This window comes from Nycticebus coucang, chromosome 2 (assembly GCF_027406575.1).
Source record: "Nycticebus coucang isolate mNycCou1 chromosome 2, mNycCou1.pri, whole genome shotgun sequence".
NCBI classification, from domain to species: domain Eukaryota; kingdom Metazoa; phylum Chordata; class Mammalia; order Primates; family Lorisidae; genus Nycticebus; species Nycticebus coucang.
Window position 1 is genome coordinate 87958593 of NC_069781.1, and position 16507 is coordinate 87975099.

General features: G+C 43.6%; 1 protein-coding gene across 1 annotated transcript in view; it reads left to right on the forward strand.

Annotated features, from left to right (window-relative positions):
* Positions 1-2743: 2743 nt before the first annotated feature.
* Positions 2744-16507, forward strand: part of GCNT1 (glucosaminyl (N-acetyl) transferase 1) — a 62580-nt gene continuing 48816 nt past the window's right edge. Inside the window, exon 1 of the mRNA XM_053575611.1 lies at positions 2744-2833. The gene's annotated coding sequence lies outside the window, so the exon portion shown is untranslated. The remainder of the gene's footprint in view (positions 2834-16507) is intronic.

The following is a 16507-nucleotide window of genomic DNA, read 5'->3' on the forward strand; positions in this document are numbered from 1 at the left end:
TTAGCGAAAGGGACACATGGGATTAACATGAAACCAGAGTGGTTTATGGATGTGGCTAACTTACGCTCTGCATATTGGGTATTTTTGTCCTCTGCTTGCTTCACTGTGTGGACATGTCTTAGCAGGTACCCTCCGTTTCTGGGCATCTAAGCTCTTCAAGTCCAAAGATGTTTTCCTAATTATTTCTGATTTTAATTACATATATTAATTAGAACTTTTAACTCTTAGTAACATTAATTTGTAGTGAAAACTGGCAGTGTGGACTGTTTTATAATAGCTTTGTTTTTTTTTTTTTTGAGACTGAATCTCTCTCTGTTGTGGAAGTTGGAGTGTCACAGCATCATCACCACAGCTCACTGCAACCTCAAACTCCTGGGCTCGAATAATCCTCCTATCTCAGCCTCATGAGTAACTGAGACTACAGATGTGTGCCACCATGCCCAGCTAATTTTTGTTTTAATTTTTTGTAGAGATGGGGGTCTTGCTATGTTGCTCAGGCTGGTCTTGAATTCTTGGCTTCAAGTGGTCCTCTCACCTTGCCCTTCCAAAGTGCTGGGATTACAGCTGTGAGCCACTGCACTCAGTCAGTTATCAGCATGTTTTTCATCAGCAGACTCAAATATATTTAGCTTTTCTATACTACATAAAACAAGATGTCAAAAAATATATATAGTTGTGTGCTGCATAATGACAATGGAGCACATATATGATGTGGTCCCCAAAGATAATAATGGAGCTGAAAAATTCCTAATGCCTGTTAACCTTAACATTGTAGTCAAAGCATTACTCACATGTTTGTGATAAAACTGGTATAATAAACCTACTGTTGCCAATCATATACAAGCGTAGCATGCACAATTACGGTACCATCTAAAATGGTCACATAATGACACAATTACCTAGTGATGCATTTCTCAGAATGTATTCTTATCCTCAAGTTATACCTAACTGTACATTAAACTTATGTTCAGCAATTAATATTTCAGTATTTTAGCTTACTTAGAAATGACTCAGACATTTAATCAATAGCTATTACTTAATATAACTTTATGATTTCAAGTTACCAAAAATTTTTTACAGGCTGAGTACGGTGGCTCACGCCTGTAATCCTAGCAACTCTGGGAGGCTGAGGTGGGTGGATAGCTTGAGCTCACAAGTTCAAGACCAGCCTGATCAAAAGTGAGACCCTGTCTCTATTAAAAATAGAAAAAACTCAGGCAAGAAGATCGCTTGTGCCCAAGCGTTGGAGATTGCTGTGAGCTATGATGCAACGGCACTCTACCTAGAATGACAGCTTGAGACTCTGTCTCAAAAAAAAAAAAGAAAGAAAGAAATAAAAAAGAAAAAGAAAAAAACTTTTTATAAAACGTAACTATTTTTGGAAAGTTCATTTATAAAGTTTTATTCCATTTACATTTACTTAAATCACTTATTTTTAACAATTATGCTTGAATTGCTCCTGAAAAAATTAATGAGACATTAAACAAAGCGAGCAATTGAAGAAGTTCAGAAATTCCCCCAAATCATTTTTTTTTTTTATTAAATCATAACTGTATACAATGATATGATTATGGGGCATCATACACTCACTTCATAAACCATTTGACACATTTTTATCACAGTGGTTAACATAGCCTTTCCGGCGTTATCTCAGTTACTGTGCCAATCCCCCAAATCATTTATCATTTACTGTCCCCTAAATTGTCTCTCCCCTATGAACAGGGCAAGTTCCTATTCCCTTTCTTCTTTTTTTATGAGAGAGGGATATTCATTTTTCTTTCCTGGGATGCCTAGTGCATGCAATAAATCTGTAGACCTTTTCCTATTAACCTATCTGCTGTCAGTTTATTTCATTGGCTTAGTTACTGGACTCTCAGAGGGTAGAGAGTTCCTACACCGTTATCTTATGTTATTTTCTGGTTGTTGACAAATCAGGCAAGTATTAAAATTATCCCAGTATAATGGTCTTATAATTAGCTTACTACATATATATTACGTATTATATGTATTATATATTTATCTTTATATCTCTATATAAATATAGATAATACCCTGTTCTGTTTTCCAGGAGCTAAAAATCTAATGGAGGAAGGCCATGACACAATATTCCTCTTGCTACTAAGACTTCATTTTCAGAATTGACTAGAAGCTATATGCTACATGGGTGGGAAAGAGACTTATCCTATTTTCCATGGCATTGTGGATCGTTCCCAGTTTAATTTGATTTTAGTTTTTATGTGGAAATACACGTGAATATAATGAGTTTTTAAATGCTAAATTTAGCAAGCAAGACTCATCCGGAAAAAGAACAACCTACCTACATGGTCATCTTTAAACTTTACATGATATAAAGAACCTATTATTTAATTATTATTATTCTTTTGCATTCTATTACACATTTTCATGTTTTAAAATCAGAAAAAGCAGTGTTTTTGGAAGGCCACTTTTAAGGAAGAGGGGCCTAAAGTTTTTAGAAGATCCCTGTCACGCACTGCCTTTACTTACGCCTGGGTGAGAACCAACCAGAGCGACACTACAGAAGAAAAGCGAGGACGCGCGCTGGCCAGTAGCCCACGGTAAAGGCAAAGTCCAGAGGGCGCTCTCACCTCGGCCGCAGCTGCGAGTCCCCCGCCCGGCGCCGCGCAGGTAAGGCGGGGCCGTGGGGGGTGCGGCCTCCTGGGCGGGCCAGGGGGCGTGGCCCGCGGTGCGAGGGCTGGAGGCGCGGCCCCCGGGCCTCCGCGGACTCAGCGCCTGCTGAATGCGAAACTGGCTGGGAGCGGCCCCGCGCAGCAGGGCACACTCCAGCGCCTCCCCGGCCAGAGGCTCCTTCCAGGTAACCAACTCCGTCACACAGCCGCCCGGTGGCGAGGAGGGCGGCAGGGAAGCATGGGTGGGAGGGAGCCGGCTCCCAGCCAGCATCCCGCTGCCCCGGCGGGGTGGGCTCCATCCTTGGGGTGGGGAAAGGGAAGCAGAGGCGCCCGGGAGACCGCGGGCTTGCGGTCGGAGTGCGCCCGGGACGCATGGAGCGGCGCGTCCTCCGTCGATCCTTTTCCATCCGCGTGCTGCAAAGTGGGTTCCGGGGCTAGGACGCTGGTGCCCAGTGTTACCTGGAAGCCACTTTCTGGGCTCTGCCCCTGGTCCGCGATGCGCGCAGGAGCTTAAAAATTGGAGGGCTTGGCTGAGGGTGTGGATGGGCAGGGAGCGACAGTTATTTGCTGCCCCGCCGGTGCCAGAGGCTTGAACTTCATTTAATCCTAACAACAGCCCTGCGAAGAGGCATTATCACCCCGGTCTCACTAATAAGCGGATGCCAGGATGGTAAATGACTCGACCTAGGCCAGGGCAGACGAAAAGAGAGGCTCTCAGGTGGGGGCTCCGAAGCACTTTCCCTTTCCCCACGAGTCTAGGAAGCTCGCCGCTGCGCTATCTACTACGAATTGCCCCAAGAGGTCTGAAACGCGTCCTACTCCCCTCCTAGGCTTCTTTTTTGTTTTTGTTTAGTTTTTTTATTGCTCAATCTCTGAGTTAATTTTTTCTAATTTTTGTTTATTCACTTTTTAAAGTGGAAGTTCTTTGTCACCTATCCTTTTCTCCTCGCAGAGCTTTCTCTAGATGCAGAGTAAAACCCAGGCAGCCCTCCCTGCTACACGGCTCCTCTTCCCATCTTCCAGAGTGGATTAGACAGCCCGCAGCTCCCGCTGGGCGCTACCGGCCTCCCAGGGGGAGGTGAATTCTGTAGCCAATAGGTATTTTATTTATTTTGAGACAGGGTCTCATTTTGTCGCCCTCGGTCGAGTGCCTTAAAGTCATAGCTCACAGCAATCTCAAACTCTTGGGCTCAAGCGATTCTCTTGTCTCAGCCTCCCAAGTAGCTGGGACTACCGGCCCCCGCCACAACGCCCGGCTGTTTTTAGAGACGGGGTCTCGCTCTGGCCCAGGCTGGTCTCCAACCCGTGAGCTCAGGCCAATCCACCCACCTGGGCCTCACAGAGTGCTGGGATTACAGGCGAGAGCCACCGCGCCCGGCCCCAACGGGCATTTTATAAAATCTTACAGATGTTGCTTGTACACCTTTTGTCTCATTTCTTTCTACGGAGAATTGCCTTGTATAAGTAACGGGGCAAGAGGCATGTTGCAAAGCTGCACTGCGTGGTGTTTAGGGAAAGTAGGGGTGCCTGGAGAAGGCAGCTTCTTGTGGCCTAAATTTGGTGAGTTGGGGGAGAGACCGGTCCTGGGACTTGTCTCTTCCTTTGGCATGCTGCTCCCCTTTCAGAGGCCTTCTGAAAGGCAGGTTTGTTTTATAGAGGGGAGGAGGAGGGGCTTATGGTTTTTAAAGATCAGTGTAAGTTACCTGCTAGGAGCTTAGGCAGTTCCAGACCCGCCTCCCTGCTGGAGGATTTGGTAACAGATTTCAGTTCTGGCAGGAAGGAAAACTGTGTGGGTATCAGCTTTTCCTTAATGGATTTTTTTCAGGCCTTCAATATGGTAGTTTTGGGAAACTGATTTTTTTTTTTTTTTTTTTTTAGTTTTTTGAGATGGAGTCTCACTGTGGCATCATAGCTCACAGCAACCTCAAACTCTTGGGCTCGAAGAATCCTCTTGCCTCAGTCTCCCAAGTAGTTGGGACTACAGGGGCCCACCACAGTTTATTATTTTTATTTTATTTTTATTTTTTTATTTTATTATTTTTTATTTTATTTATTTTATTATTTGTTTATTATTATTATTATTATTATTATTTTTTTTTTTTTTTGCAGTTTTTTGCCAGGGCTGGGTTTGAACCCACCACCTCTGGCATATGGGGCCAGCATCCTACTCCTCTGAGCCACAGGCGCCAACCTGGTTGTTTTTTAGAGTGAGTTTCAAACTCCTGAGTTCAGGTAGTCCACCAGCCTTGGCCTCCTCTCTTTGCAATCCCTGACTTAGAAACTACTGTTTGTCCTGGTTATTCCATTCTCAGCTGAGTGGGGGAATTCTGAACTATGATGGATATGTATTGTACATTTTCCATAAAATGAGGTGGTACAAGGCAGAAGTTAATGCTCCTGGAAATGATCTGTTCTGATCCTCAAATTCTGTTTTCTGTGAAGTATTTCTGTGTAGTATTTCTGCTGCATTGAGTAGGTTTCTCTGGGGGCAACCAAGGGCTCTCCTCAATATTTTTAATACCCATTCTAATGCAAAATGTATTCGAAGTTCCATTCAGGATGTCAAATGGCTAACTCCCTCCCCATCTTTTGTTTTGTTTTTGGAGACAGAGTCTCACTCTGTTGCCCAGGCTAGAGTGCTGAGGCCTCAGTCTAGCTCACAGGAACCTCAAGCTATCTTCCTACCTCAGCCTCCTAAGTAGCTGGGAGGAGAGGCACCCACCACAATGTCTGATTTATTATTTTTTTTTTTAAGTAGGGCTGGAGTCTAATACTCTGGCCTCCCAAACTGCTGGGCTTACAGGCGTGAACTACCAGGCCAGCCCTAATTCCCTGTCCTAGAAAGGGAGTTCTTAAATGACTGTTTATGTAAATCAGGTGTGTCTCTTGTGGAGCCTGTCCATATTTTTGGCCTTGGCGCTAGAGGTATGCCTTAATGTTGTCATGTTTGTTTCTAACAGCACTTCTCAGGTAAATGCAATGTATGTTTATTTTATTTATTTATTTATTTATTTATTTATTTATTTATTTTGAGCCAGAGTCTCAATTTGTCATCCTCCACAGAGTGCCAGAGTGCCAGGGTGCCGTGGCATCACAGCTCAACAGAAACCTTAGACTCCTGGGCTCAAGCGTTTCTCTTGCCTCAGCCTCCCCAGTAGCTGGGACTACAGGTACCCGCCACAATGCCTAGCTATTTTTAGAGGCGGGGTCTCGATCTAGCTCAGTCTGGTCTTGAACTCATGAGCTCAGGCAATCCACCTGCCTCGGCCTCCCAGAGTGCTAGGATTACAGGTGTGTGTCACCACGCCCGGCTCACCTTGTCTGTTTAGACCAATGCTTCTTAACTTTGGCACTTCCAAATTTTGTTTAGATGATTTTTTTGTTGTGGGGCATTGTGCTGTGCATTGTAGGGTGTTTGGCCACATCCCTGGTCTCTACCCACCAGATGCCAGTAGCATCCTTTCTCCAGTTATAACAACCCCAAAATGTCTCCAGATGTTGTCATATGTTCCTGAGGGAACATAATGACCTTGATTAAGGAAAAAAATGATCCATTGTTTAAAATCGCTAGACATTTGTGAATTGTACTGCAAGCTAGAAGCTATTTATAAATTTGACATTTGAAAACTTTTTTTTGTGACAGCATCTCATTCTGTTGTACAAATTACAGTGCACTGGTGACAGCCTACCTCACAGCAACCTCAAATTCCTGAGTTCAAGTGATCCTCCTGCCTTAGCCTTGTGAGTAGCTTAGATAATTGGTTCCTGCCCCAACACCTGACATATTTTTAGTAGAGGTGGAATCTCGATCTTGCTCAGGCTGGTCTTGAATTCCTGAGCTCAAAGGCTCCTTCTGCCTTGACATCCCAGAGTGCTAGGATTACAGTTGTGAGCCACCACACATGAACTAAAAACATTTTTGTCATAAAGATTTCTAAGCATGTATTCCACATGCTTAGTATGTGCCAATGTGCCCTGCCAGGTTGTATCTTCAAAGACATTTCGAGTATTCAGTCCATTTGTTAAGTTTCGTGAAGTTTAAGATACTGGAAATTTCTTCTTCATTTGACAGGGGCTAAAAAAAATGTTGGAAACTAAAAAGGAATTCTAGGCTTGGTGCCTGTAGCTCAGTGAATAGGGTGCCAGACACATAAACCAAGGATGGCAGGTTCGAGCCTGGCCTGGGCCTGCTAAACAACAATGACAACTGCAAGAAGAAAATAGCCAGGCGTTGTGGCAGGTGCCTGTAGTCCCAGCTACTCGGGAGGCTGAGGCAAGAGAATCGCCTAAGCCCAGGAGTTGGAGGTTGCTGTGAGCTGTGTGACAGCACAGCACTCTATTGAGGGTGATAAAGTGAGACTCTGTCTCTACAAAAAAAAAAATTAAGAATAATAATAATAATATAAAAAATAAGTAAATAAAAAGGAATTCTACAATAGTTTTCATTTTTCTCTTTTCAGTATACTTGATGTCTTTCAGTTTTTTTAAGGTGATGAAGTATCAATTGACCATGTTTGTGGATTTAGAAAAATTGACACAATCTCTAATATTAGAATTTCAAACAAAATGTTAGAGTCTCACTTTGTGGCCCTGGGTAGAGTTCTGTGGTGTCATAGCTCACAGCAACCTCAAACTCTTGGGCTTGAGCAATCCTCTTGTCTCAGCCTCCCAAGTAACTGGGACTAGAGGTGCCGGCCATTACACCAGGCTAGTTTTTCTATTTTTAGTAGAGATGGGATGTTGTTCTTGCTTGACTGGTCTTGAACTCCAGAGCTCAAGCAATCCATCTGCCTCAGCCTCCCAGAGTGCTAGGATTATAGGCATGAGCCACCGCTGGCCCACAGCTTTGATTTCATAAGATGTACCTTTAGCTACAGACTATCTATCCATTCACCCCTTCCAGAAATCAAACTCATTTGTAAAACTGGCTACATAATTTGTGGGGCCTCTTATTTAAAAATTAAGAATTTCAAGATGATGACTGCAGAGCTCTAACTAAGCCAAGCTCAGAGCCCAGTGTAACTGTATAGGTTGCGCACCCACGAAGCTGACCTTGATAAAATTCTTTATTCATAGCTAAGAGGAGAGTTGTAATCACCAATGCAAATCCAAAAAAATGAAATGTTACTATTCATAATAAGCAGGTGGAGTTTCTGCTTCGTTGATTATGCTTTTGTTTTCATATATGAGTCTGCTCATGTTTGGTAATACAATAAAATTACTAAGAAATCCTTCCATGATTAATTTTTCTTTTGCTAAAGAGATAGCCAAAGTGTTAGGGTCACAGGTACCTGAGAGACCTATTTTTTCAGGCAATCATTAAATGACCGTTTACTGAGCATGTGCTAGGTGCCAGGCACTGTTAGCTCTGGGGCTACAGCAGTGAACCAGGAGCAGCATTCCCTGCCTTTGTGAGCCATCTAATTTGGTAGCTAGAGAGGGAGACAGGCAAACACAGTCACACAGCCTGTCACCGATCCTAAGTTGTACTTCAGGAAAGCACAGTGTTAGGAGAGATGTGAACTGGGGACCTAACCAGGTTTAGGGGACAGCAGTCATTTAGGGAAGGTCTCCCTAAAGAATGGCACTTAAAATGAGGCCTGAAAAATAAGTAGGAAGTAGCCAGGTGAATTAGGAGATAAGCTTCCAGGCTGAAAGGGTTGAGACCAAGGGGGAAATGTGGCTGGAATGAGGCCTCTTGGGTCATTTTAGGACTTTGAACTTAAATGTAAAGATACTGGAAAACCCACTAAAAGGTTTTAAATAGGAGATGAGATAATTTGACTTGAGTTTTTTTTCTTTAAGAAATGCGGTCTTGATGGCTCGGTGCCTGTAGCACAGTGGTTATGGTGCCAGCCATATACTTCAATTGTGATGGATTCTAACCCGGCCTGGGCCAGCTAAACAACTGCAACAAAAAAATAGCTGGACGTTGTGGTGTGTGCCTATAGTCCCAGCTACTTGGAAGACTGAGGCAAGAGAATCTCTTAAGCCCAAGAGTTTGAGGTTGCTGTGAGCTGTGCTGCCATGGCACTCTACTGAGGGGACATAGTGAGACTCTGTCTTAAAAAAAAAAAAAAAAAAGAAGTGGGGTCTTGCTGTGTTGCCCAGGCTGGAGTATACTAGAGGTGCATGAACATAGCACACTATAGCTTCAACAAACTCCTGGGCTCAAAATATACTTCTACTGCAGCCTCCTGAGTTTCTGGGACTATAGGCATGTGTCCCTGCATTCAGCTAGAAATAATTTTATTTCAAACCTAGCAAGTCCTTTATGGTTTTCTTTTTTTAATTTTATTTAAAAATCGAACATGTATTCTTAGTTCATCTCCCTCCTCTCAATATTGTCTCCAAGGCAGAGAGGAGGCCAGTAGCACCTTCCACATTCTTTCCAGAAATCTCTTTAGGCAGATCCCCGAGATGGTGAGATAATCTTTAAATCTTCCACGTTGTGGCATGTAGACCTGAAGCCCCATAGTCCTACAGTCTTTGACCCACATCCCTTTTCTCCAATTTCCAATGAGATTTTTTTGGACATGGGGTCTTGCTATGTTGCCCTGGCTGTGGTACAATGGCTTTTCAAGGCACAGTCATAGCATGCTGCAGCCTTCAACTCCTAGCCTCTAGTGATCCTCCCACCTCAGCTTGCTGAGTGGCTGGAATGACAGGCAATGACAGCCACTGATTTGAGGTTTTTAAAATGATCGCTGCTGCTGTGTAGAAGATGGTTTGGGAGGGTAGGTCCTGCTGGCACATATGGTACTGTTGTGCAAACAAGAAAAAAAGGATTCCCTTCTGGGTGGACCAATTAGAAAAGATACTACCTTCTTCCAGCTAGACCAGGGCATCAGCCAGTCACTGAGCAGGCGCAGGCTGTGCAGCTACCTGTGGTCACTCAAGGATGCCAGAGAATGGGTGTGAGCTAATAGTGCTTTTGCAGGGAGGGTTTAGTGGCACTGGATAAAATTTAATGGCAGAGAGGGATTGAATTTGTATTTAAAATCAGTAAAAAGGTGGTGATTAAATTATCTGGATGTGGTTGGATACAGAGGGAGGTAACAAGAATGATTCAAAAGTTTCTGGCTTAACCTTTGTAAAAAAAAAATAAAAAGTTTCTGGCTTAAACTGAGTAGGAGTGGATGGATGGTGAAACCATTATGGTGTTTGAGGAGCAAGTTGGCACGAGGTGAGGTAGGAGGTAATTCCCTTTGGTGTATGTTTTGCCTGTGAGATGTTCAAAGGGAGGCAAGGAGTAGGCACTTGGTATTCCTAAAAAGACTGAGGATGGAAATACATGTTCAGGAGTCATTCATGGCACATATATAAGTATGTCCTAACAAAAGACGGCCGCAAGCTGGCGTAGAATGAGAAGAGAAAGGGTCTGGCCCACAGAGCTGGACGTGGCCATTGGTAGAGCAGGGGAAGCCTGTTAAAGCCGCCGAGAGGGCGTGGCGCCTGTGGCTCAGTCGGTAAGGCGCCGGCCCTATATACCGAGGGTGGCGGGTTCAAACCCGGCCCCAGCCAAACTGCAACCAAAAAAAAGCCGGGCGTTGTGGCGGGCGCCTGTAGTCCCAGCTACTCGGGAGGCTGAGGCAGGAGAATCGCTTAAGCCCAGGAGTTGGAGGTTGCTGTGAGCTGTGTGAGGCCACAGCACTCAACCGAGGGCCATAAAGTGAGACTCTGTCTCTACAAAAAAAAAAAAAAAAGCCGCAGAGAGGCCTAATAAACAAGAGGGGTAGGGAGGAAATGGGGGGTCTGTGGGGGGGGGGGTTTGTTTGGTTTTGTTTTCTTTCAATTTGAGGCAAGAGAAACATAAACATTCTCTAACATTGCTGGGAATTTTCTGGTAGACAGAGAGAGGCTAACATGCAGGAGAGTGGAATAAAGGTCAGGACTAGTTTCATACTAGTTCCTACTAGAGCCAGTAAGAACGCGGGTGGAAGGGCTGGCCGTGGACCAAAGGAGGGCGAGAGAGGATGGCTAAAGGTGCCTTAGATTTGGGGACTAGAGTTATGAGGATTTCTCGCTTCTCTTAAGGAGGTGGCAGAACCAGTTTTGTCATATTTGTGTGTGAAGGCATTTAGGTATTTCTTTTCTTTTTATTTTTTTTTTAGAGACAGAGTCTTACTTTGTCACTCTCAGTAGAGTGCCGTAGCATCACAGCTCACAGCGACCTCCAACTCCTGGGTTTAGGCGATTCTCCTGCCTCAGCCTCCCAAGTAGCTGGGACTACAGGCACCTGCCACAACGCAGCTATTTTTATTTTTTGTTGTTGCAGTTTGGCCAGGGCTGGGTTTGAACCCACCACCCTTGGTATATGGAGCCTACTCACTGAGCCACCGGCACCGCCCAGGTATTTCTTAAACCGGTGTTTATTGAGCATTTTCTAGTGCCAAGCATCATGATTGGAAAGTACGGTAGCACCTCTGCAGTTGACCACCTCCCTACATTGATCTAATTTTCATAGATTGGACATGCACATATCCGTATCAGCATCAGTATAGCAGACCTAGTTCCTTCTGTTGACCACCTTCATGTGTTGACCAACCTTGGGAAGTCGACTTTCATATTATGAATTTCTTTTTTCTTTCTTTTTCTTTTTGTTTTTAGAGACAGAGTCCAACTCTATTGCTCTGTTGTCTGAGCAACCTCAAACTCCTGGGTTCAAGTGATGCTCTTGCCTCAGCCTCCCAAGTAGCTGGGACTACAGGCGCCCACCACAATGCCCAGCTATTTTTTGGTTGTAGTTGTTATTGTTGTTTGGCGGGCCTGGGCTGGGTTGGAACCCACCAGCTCCCGTGTATGTAGCTGGCACCCTAGCCGCTGAGCTATAGGTGCTGAGCCTGCTTCTTTTTTTTTTTTTTTTTTTTTTGAGACAGACTCTCACTGTCTCACCCTGGGTAGAGTGCTATGGCATCATAACTCACAGCAACCTCAAACTCCAGGGCTTAAGCAATCCTTCTTGCCTCAGCCTTCCAAGTAGCTGGGACGACAGGTGCTGGCCACCACACCCAGGTTGTTTTCCATTTTTAGTAAAGAAAGGGTCTCACTAAAAAAAAAAAAAAAAAAAAAGAAAGGGTCTCACTGTTGCTCAGGCTGGTCTCAAATTCCTGAGCTCAAGCAATCCACCTGCCTCAGCCTCCCCAGTGTGCTAAGATTACAGGTGTGAGTCACCACATCTAGCCATAATCACTGTTTCTTGTTGCTCCATACCTGTACCTGGTTAAGTTTACAGGTGTCTGCATTTTTCTGAATCTGCATTTTGGATTTTTTTTTTTTTTTTTTTTTTGAGACAGAGCCTCAAGCTGTCCCCCTGGGTAGAGTGCTATGGCGTCACAACTCACAGCAACCTCCAACTCCTGGGCTCAAACGAGTCTCCTGTCTCCACCTCCCAAGTAGCTGGGACTACAGGCGCCTGCCACAATGCCCGGCTATTTTTTGGTTGCAGCCGTCATTGTTGTTTGGTGGGCCGGGCTGGATTCAAACCCTCCAGCTCAGGAGTATGTGGCTGGTACCTTAGCTGCTTGAGCCACAGGTGCCGAGCCTGCATTTTGGATTTTTGACCTTTTCCAATTTTGCTATGCCTATCAGTAGTCATACCCTGCTATTTTGGGTTTGGGGAGAAAGGAAAGTCCAAGGTGAATGTGAGGCTTTACAATGAGAGGGAGTTTGATTACTTTTTCGAAGGAATTTCTGCTACTGGGAGGCATTTGGGAAATGGTGAGTTGGAAGTGTTTTCATTGTATTGTAAACATGCTGTCAAAAAACATTATACATTTGTGACTGAGCAAAACTCTCAAAGAAAAAAAAATGTTAAAAACTAAGAAACATAGAAGCATTGTGGTGGGTGCCAGCCACTCAGGAGGCCGAGGCAAGAGGATTGTTTGAGCCCAAGAATTTGAGGTTGCTGTGAGCTATGATGCCATAGCACTCTATCAAGGGTGACAAAGTGAGATTCTATCTCAAAAAGAAAAAAGAAAGAAAGGAGAGGAGAGGGGAGGGGAGTGGAGGAGAGGGAGAGGGACAGAGACAGGAGAGGAGAGGAGTGTGCTGCTTGTGGTTTAGTTTTTTTTTTTTTAATTCAATCTGAATCAGAAAGCTGTGGATTCTGGCAAATGGTCCTTGTGTCCTTCCTCTACTTATCGCTGGTCTGGTCCCCTGTCCTCCATAGCCCTTTACCCCTACAGACTGGGGACCAGCCCCCTCCCCTATTTCTCTTCCCAAACCCCCTTTGATGGGAAGGGAAAAGGAGGAGAGGAGAGGGGACCTGTCCCCTCCTCAGGTGTCCAGGAGGGTCCTGCCCCCATGGGCTTCACCCTTTCCTGCAGGCTCTCTCCCCAACAAATTTGTTAAAATCAAACCTGAATATAAAACTACAAGTTTAATTTAAAAATTAAAACAAAACAAAACTAGGAAACAATTGTCTACTTTTAAAATCTTTTAAGTGAGGCATATCAGTGAGTTGTTTTTGTTTTTGAGACAAAGTTTCACTCATTGCCCAGGCTAGAGTGCTGTGGCATCAACCTAACTCACAGCAACTTCAAATTCCGAGATTCAAGTGATCCTCCTGCCCCCAAGTAGCTGGGACTATCTGTGCCTGCCACAACACCCAGCTAATTTTTCTATGTTTTGTAGTGACAGGGTGTCTGCTCTGCTCAGACTGGTTTGGAACTCCTAAGCTCATGGGATCCTCCTGCCTCAGCCTCCCAGAGTGCTAGGATTGTACCCGTGCCTAGCCAGTGAGTTTTTAATCTATTTGTTAAATTTATTTGGCATGTGCCTATGAATTTTATTAATTGATTAAAACTCGCCAGCTGAATTTTAGCACAAAACCTTGTGATTGGTGGGAAAACAGTGTCAAGATTTAGGTAACAGAGCCAAGACTGCATTACTGTAATTTTTTTTTTTTTCTATTGTTGGGGATTCATTGAGGGTACAATAAGCCAGGTTACACTGATTGCAATTGTTAGGTAAAATCCCTCTTGCAATCATGTCTTGCCCCCATAAAGTGTGACACACACCAAGGCCCCACCCACCTCCCTCCTTCACTCTTTCTATTTCCCCCCCATAACCATAATTGTCATTAATTGTCCTCATATCAAAATTGAGTACATAGGATTCATGCTTCTCCATTCTTGTGATGCTTTACTAAGAATAATGTCTTCCACGTCCATCCAGGTTAATACGAAGGATGTAAAGTCTCCATTTTTTTTAATGGCTAAATAGTATTCCATGGTATACATATATACCACAGCTTGTTAATCCATTCCTGGGTTGGTGGGCATTTAGGCTGTTTCCACATTTTGGCGATTGTAAATTGAGCTGCAATAAACAGTCTAGTACAAGTGTCCTTATGATAAAAGGATTTCTTTCCTTCTGGGTAGATGCCGAGTAATGGGATTGCAGGATCAAATGGGAGGTCTAGGTTGAGTGCTTTGAGGTTTCTCCATACTTCCTTCCAGAAAGGTTGTACTAGTTTGCAGTCCCACCAGCAGTGTAAAAGTGTTCCCTTCTCTCCACATCCATGCCAGCATCTGCAGTTTTGAGATTTTGTGATGTGGGCCGTTCTCACTGGGGTTAGATGATATCTCAGGGTTGTTTTGATTTGCATTTCTCTAATCTATAGAGATGATGAACATTTTTTCATGTGTTTGTTAGCCATTCATCTGTCGTCTTTAGAGAAAGTTCTATTCATGTCTCTTGCCCATTGATATAAGGGATTGTTGGCTTTTTTCATGTGGATTAATTTGAGTTCTCTATAGATCCTAGTTATCAAGCTTTTGTCTGATTGAAAATATGCAAATATCCTTTCCCATTGTGTAGGTTGTCTCTTTGCTTTGGTTATTGTGTCCTTAGCTGTACAGAAGCTTTTCAGTTTAATGAAGTCCCATTTGTTTATTTTTGTTGTTGTTGCAATTGCCATGGCAGTCTTCTTCATGAAGTCTTTCCCCAGGCCAATATCTTCCAGTGTTTTTCCTATGCTTTCTTGGAGGATTTTTATTGTTTCATGCCTTAAGTTTAAGTCCTTTATCCATCTTGAATCAATTTTTGTGAGTGGGGAAAGGTGTGGGTCCAGTTTCAGTCTTTTACATGTAGACATCCAGTTCTCCCAACACCATTTATTGAATAGGGAGTCTTTCCCCCAAGGTATGTTCTTGTTTAGTTTATCGAAGATTAGGTGGTTGTAAGATGTTAATTTCATTTCTTGGTTTTCAATTTGATTCCAAGTGTCTATGTCTCTGTTTTTGTGCCAGTACCATGCTGTCTTGAGCACTATGGCTTTGTAGTACAGACTAAAATCTGGTATGCTGATGCCCCCAGCTTTATTTTTGTTACAGAGAACTGCTTTAGCTATACAGGGTTTTTTCCGGTTCCATACAAAACGCAGAATCATTTTTTCCAAATCTTGAAAGTACAATGTTGGTATTTTGATAGGAATGGCATTGAATAGGTAGATTGCTTTGGGAAGTATAGACATTTTAACAATGTTGATTCTTCCCATCCATGAGCATGGTATGTTCTTCCATTTGTTAATATCCTCTGCTATTTCCTTTCTGAGGATTTCATAGTTTTCTTTATAGAGCTCCTTCACCTCCTTCGTTAGGTATACTCCTAGGTATTTCATTTTCTTTGAAACTATGGTGAAGGGAGTTGTGTCCTTAATTAGCTTCTCATCTTGACTGTTATTGGTGTACACAAAGGCTACTGACTTGTGGACATTGATTTTATATCCTGAAACATTACTGTATTTTTTGATGACTTCTAGGCGTCTTGTGGTTGAGTCTTTGGGGTTCTCTAAGTATAAGATCATGTCGTCAGCAAAGAGGGAGAGTTTGAGGTCCTCTGCTCCCATTTGGATTCCCTTTATTTCCTTGATTGCCTAATTGTATTGGCTAGAATTTCCAGCACTACGTTGAACAGTAAAGATGACAGAGGACAACCTTGTCTGGTTCCAGTTCTAAGAGCAAAAGCTTTCAGTTTTACTCCATTCAGTAAAATATTGGCTGTGGGTTTGTCATAGATAGCTTCAATCAGTTTTAGAAATGTGCCACCTAGGGAGGCGCCTGTGGCTCAGTCGGTACGGCGCCGGCCCCATATACCGAGGGTGGCGGGTTCAAACCCGGCCCCGGCCAAACTGCAACCAAAAAATAGCCGGGCGTTGTGGCGGCCGCCTGTAGTCCCAGCTACTCGGGAGGCTGAGGCAAGAGAATCGCTTAAGCCCAGGAGTTGGAGGTTGCTGTGAGCTGTGTGAGGCCACGGCACTCTACCGAGGGCCATAAAGTGAGACTCTGTCTCTACAAAAAAAAAAAAAAGAAATGTGCCACCTATGCCTCTACTCTTCAGTGTTCTAATTAGAAAAGGATGCTGGATTTTATCAAATGCTTTTTCTGCATCTATTGAGAGGATCATGTGATCTTTATTTTTGCCTCTGTTAATATGGTTGATAACGTTTATAGACTTGAGTATGTTAAACCAGCCTTGCATCCCTGGGATGAAGCCTACTTGATCATGATGAATGACTTTTTTGATGATAAGCTGTAATCTATTGGCTAGGACTTTGTGGAGAATTTTTGCATCTATATTCATGAGTGAGATTGGTCTGAAATTCTCCTTTTTGTTTGGGTCTTTTCCTGGTTTTGGTATCAGGGTGATGTTTGCTTCATAGAATGTGTTGGGGAAGATTCCTTCTTCCTCAGTTTTTTGGAATAATTTCTGCAGTACAGGAATAAGCTCTTCCTTGAAGGTTTGATAGAATTCTGGAGTGAAGCCATCTGGACCAGGGCATTTTTTGGTTGGAAGATTTTTTATTGTTTCTTTGATCTCAGTGCTTGAAATTGGTCTGTTCAGAAGCTCTATTT